Raw genomic sequence first — 5165 nt, forward strand, 5'->3', positions numbered from 1 at the left:
TTAATGGCAGCTCCATTACAACGGCACAACGGATTCCGTCCTTGGCCATTGGTGAGTTATTCAGCCTGCAGCCCCCTTCCCTCTCCAGAGGTGGGTGGAGGTGCAGTGAAGTTGCCAGCCCTCTTGTCACTTGATTGGTTCCCCTGCAAACTAACCCCCTTCCTTAGATTATCTAAAGGTTTTCCAAACGTTCCTTCATCATCACAGGAAATTTCGAGGATTTTAGGGGCTCTGTGCCAGGAACTGGTTGAAGATAAATTACATGTCTTTATTATAAATCACAACATCACAGGTGGAATGTATGGTCAGTTTTTATGACGATTCCATGGACAGTTGAAAAGAGAAGTTGCATTCATCGTTTCAGGGTAGGGATGTAGATGTGTCACTCCGACATGCCGCATGCATACGTCATTCCCTCCTTCTGGATCCTCACTTTGCGCTGTGTACGCTTGAGTTTGTTCATTGGTACGACGGGCTGATGGTAGACCACATGCCAAGGGACCGCACGAGTTCATCTAGGAAAGACGCCTGGAAGCACCCGTGTGTTCAATACATGCCCCCAGCTGGGGGACTAACTCGTCCACGTGACCTGTCACAGGCTGAGATCGGAGAAGGTATATTTTCTGCCTTAGTTTTCTTGAACTTCCAGTCTTTTCTCCCCGTTTTCTTTTCTTCTTTTTCTGCCTTTGAATGGTGAAACTCTTTATTTTGCACATACTACGTTCAAAACCATTAGCTCTTTGTTGAGGAGTGCATCTCTTGTTCTTAGAAGGTGTTTTCCCCACCGCATTTAATGCCTTTTGGATGAATTCAACTTTGCATGTTATTAAGCTTTTGTACACTTAATTAATTTTTTATTTTTTAATTTTCTTTAAAGATTTTTTATTTATTTGTGTGTGTGTGAGAGAGAGAGAGAGAGAGAGCATAAGCAGGGGGAGCGGCAGAAGGGGAGGGAGAAGCAGACTCCTTCCTAATCAGGGAGCCCAACGTGGGGCTTGATCCCAGGGACCTGGGATCATGACCTGGGCTGAAGACAGACACTTAACTGACTGAGCCACCCAGGTCCCCCTATGCTATTATCCTTTTTTTTTTCCCCAAGAAAGCCACGGACTTACTGATTTAAAAAAAAAACTTTGCAAGGACAGTGACTACTCTGCCAAAAAAGGAGCCAAATAGATAAAACAGACCAGTGGGGGTGGGGGTGAGGGAAGGGTCAGAAATCCACTTGGAAAAGCTGATAATTGTTGACATGAAACTGGCAGGGGAAGAAGAAGGGAGATGCATTCAAGAGCAGGAATTTTTAAAAAGTTGAAATGATGAGGGGAGACAACTGCCAAAAGACCTTGAAGTACATCTGAAGGAGTACAACAACAGCAATCTCTTCCTTTGTATAGGACAGGGAGGAGTCCCCACGTGGCTGCAAACTCTGGAGACTCTATGCTGGGGCTAGGGGCTGGGGGCTCCCGAAGAGAGCCTCACAAGAAGGCGTCATGCCACTCTCGAAGACACCAAAAGCAGTCCTGGGACTGCTTGGCATTGGCACCACATGTGTCCTTCAGCCATTCCCGGGAGAGATCTTCATCTTTCTTTAGCACCAGAGACTGGCCAAGGAACACAGAGGCCTTGTCAAAGCCCCTTTCCTCCAGCTTCTTGCCCAAGGCTTCACCAATCCCAGCCAGGTTCCCCACTGGCTTTCCCCCCATGGGCTCTGCCATGAAGTCTCAGTGCTTTTGGAAAGTTGTCATCTTGATCACCTTAATCAGCAGCTCCGGCTCCTGGAACGGCTCTTTATGCTATTAAGCTTTTGACTCACTTATTCATCTTCCCTCAAAAGACCTTCTTTCTCACACCTCTACTTGTAAAGGCATTCCCTTCCCCCATAGATGCCTTCACCACCTCCCCAGCCCAAACTACTAATCTCTCTCACCTCCCTCACAGAAAACTTCCCTTCATCGCCTACCCTCACAAAACACTTCCCTTCCTAAACTCCTTCACAAAGGATTTGTGAAAAGGATTTCACTCCCCCCCCCCCACCCAATGGACTTCCCTCCACCATCCATCCTCAGGAAAACATTTTCTTCCCTCACAAAGGTCTTCCTTCCCTCACTTCCCTAACAAAGGTCTTCACTCCCTTACTTCACTTCCAGAAGTACTAACTTCCTTCACTTCCTCTCACAAAGTCCTTCCTTCTCTCACTTTCTCTCACAACCCTCACTAAAGCATTCCCTCTGTTGCTTCCTCAAAGACCTGACTTCCTTCACCTCCCCTCTAAAAGTACTATAATCTTCAAATCCTATGTCAAAGGCCTTCTCTCCTTCATGTGCCCCCCATAAAGAATTAACTTCCTTTACCTCTCTTCAAGGGGCTTGTTCCTTTCCTCACTAATACTTTCACTGCTGGACTTGCTCTCAGAATTGGTTTACCTCCATCACCTGCCATCACAAAGGCCTTCCCTCCCTTCTCTGCCCTCTCAATTCTTCCCTCTCTCTAGGAGCTAATCTTCCTCATCTCTCCTCAAAAAGACCTTCCTTTGGTTTTCTTGTCTCACAAAGTTCTAATCTCCCTTGCTTCCAGTCACAAAATCCTTCCCTCCCTCACCTTCCTTTAACAAAGTTCTCTAACTCACCTCCCCATACAGTCTTTCCTTTTCACATCTTCCTTGAAAAGGCCTACTGTCCCTCACCTCCTCTGTCATAGGCCTCCCTCTCGAATGCACAAAAACTCCTTCTCTCCCTCTTTCCCTACATAAAGGTGTTCCTTTCTCTCACTAAGGCCTTCTTTGCCTCACTTCCCATCATGAAGTCATTCCTTCTCTCACCTCTCCTGACAAAGTACAAACCTCTCACAAGTTCCCTCACAAAGACATTCCCTCCCTTACCCTCTTCAAAACGGCTTCCACTCCCTCACCTCCCTTCACAAAATAGTAATTTCTCATCTCCCTCAGAAAATGTCTTTCTTTCCTTACATCCATCACTAATGCATTTTCTGCCTCACCTTCCTTACAAGATCTTTGCTCCTTTCCCTATGCTCACAAGGTATTAACCGCCCTCATGTCCCTTCACAAAAGCTTTCCCTCCCTCACCTCCTTTCACAAGGTGCCGACCTCCTTCATGCTTCTTCATAGAAGCTTTTCTTTCTCTCGGTATGGTCTTCCTTCCTTCACTTCCCCTCAGAAAGCCCTTCTTTCCCTCAACTCCCCTTAGGAAGGACTAGCATTACTCACCTCTGCAGACAAAGTACTAACCTTCTTCACCTCATCTCACAAAGCCCTTTCCACTCTTAGTTCTTTTTAAAGATTTATTTATTTGACAGAGATCACAAGTAGGCAGAGAAGCAGGCAGAGAGTGAGGAGGAAGCAGCTCCCCACTGAGCAGAGAGCCCGATGCGGGGGTCGATCCCAGGACCCTAACCCACTGAGCCACCGAGGCGTCCCAGCCCTTTCCGCTCAGCTTCATTCATGAGGGCCTCCTTTTCCTCATCTCTCCTTAAAATGGCACTCCTTTCCCTCATAAATGCTACTCAACTCATCTCCCACTTGCTTTCACAAAGGCCTTCTCTTCCCTCAGCAGTGCATCCCTTCCTCACTTTCTCTCACAGTTGACTTCACTTCATCACATTCCCTCATAAAGTTTTTCCCTTCACTCATCTCCTCTCTCAAAGGTCCCCTTCATCAAGGCCTTTCACAAAGTGCTAACCTTCCTCTTCTCCACTCAAAAAGGCCTTCCTTCTTTCATGTCCCTTCAGAAAGTTCTCACCTTCCCCTACAAAGTACTTCCCTTCCTCATCTCACTTAAAAATACCTTCTATTTCTCACCTTCCTTCAAAACCACCTCCCTTCCCTCACTTCCCACACAAAACCATTTTACCCTTTATCATTTCCAAATATTATGTGTAGATTGTTTCAGAAATAATTTTATCTAAATTAAAATGAGCATTTGATTAGGTATGCAGAGACTTGATGCATTGATGTTATATACAAAGAACCTGTGTTTTATTTAGGTTATCGCTCATCTCCTTAAAGATCCTGTTTGATTTTCATTATATTGAATGCTTTGTCTCAACTGAAAAGTGGATTCTTTCTACTTTTTCCTACACAGGGAAATATATTATATTCATAAATTTAAAAAAACATTTAAAAATCTGATTTAAAACAATTTCCAGAAGGGAAGTGTACAGCTTAGGGTTTATTAGAAGCAAAGAGATAGTGTCCCACAGAAAATAAAAGTCTTCACAGGGATTAGGGGCTACATCCATGAGACAAAAATAGGTTGGTATAGGAAAGAACAAGTCCAAATCTGAACTTAAAAATATTAGAGTTGAAATAAAAAGAACAAATAGTCATCATAGAGGAAAGACAAGGGAGGACGTTAACAAAAGTCAGAGAACTGAATAAAGACATGAATCTTGAGAGAAACAGCTGACCCAGTTCCAACAGGATGAGGAAGGATTTTCAAAGTGAGATGGAGACATTTCCATCATTTCTATAGACTCTAAAATAATGTATAAAACATAGAAATTCAGATTCCTCCTCTATAGAAGTGTTTATATCAGTACCTTTGTCTCAAGCTATAGTGTAGATTAAATGTATTAATATGTGGGAATCCCTTAGGAAGTTTACAAGCACAGAGTAAAAGCAACGGCATTTGTCAAATAAAAGAACCACGCGGCATGTTATTACCCCTTCTTATCAAATGGGAAATATCTGTAAGCGCACTTAGCCCTGGCCGCAAGTTTGATGTGGAAGGTTACCATGTCTGCCTTTGGAAGCATTTGGGGCATGAGGGAGACCCAAGTTGGGGCCCTCTAGGTTATTTTCCCTGGGCTGCATTGAGCAAAATATTTGCCCCATATACTCACTGGAGAGTCAGAGCCTCAACCATGCTTGCCCCTAAATCATCACACTTATTAACTGATAACTTTCTCGTGTTTTCTAGACGCAGGAACTTCTAGCAGGTGTCCTTGTTTGCCAGGCCTGCAAAAGGAAGTTTTTGGCTGAGCTGTACCTAGGCCACCTTAGCCTGTCCTCAGTGCTCACCTCAGAATCACTCTCTGACTGATAACATCTTTGAGGCTTACTTCCTGGAAAGGCAGTTTTAAACCTTTCAAAGACACAAGACCAAAGTGAGTCATGATGCACGAGGCAATTTGGTCATGAGCATTCCCAA

General features: G+C 44.5%; 1 pseudogene; it reads right to left on the reverse strand.

Annotated features, from left to right (window-relative positions):
• Positions 1–1475: 1475 nt before the first annotated feature.
• LOC116860332 lies at positions 1476–1745 on the reverse strand (annotated as a pseudogene).
• Between the last annotated feature and the right edge of the window lie 3420 nt (positions 1746–5165).

The sequence above is a fragment of the Lontra canadensis genome, unplaced genomic scaffold (genome assembly GCF_010015895.1).
Source record: "Lontra canadensis isolate GAN:19392208 unplaced genomic scaffold, GSC_riverotter_1.0 scaffold174, whole genome shotgun sequence".
NCBI classification, from domain to species: Eukaryota; Metazoa; Chordata; class Mammalia; order Carnivora; family Mustelidae; genus Lontra; species Lontra canadensis.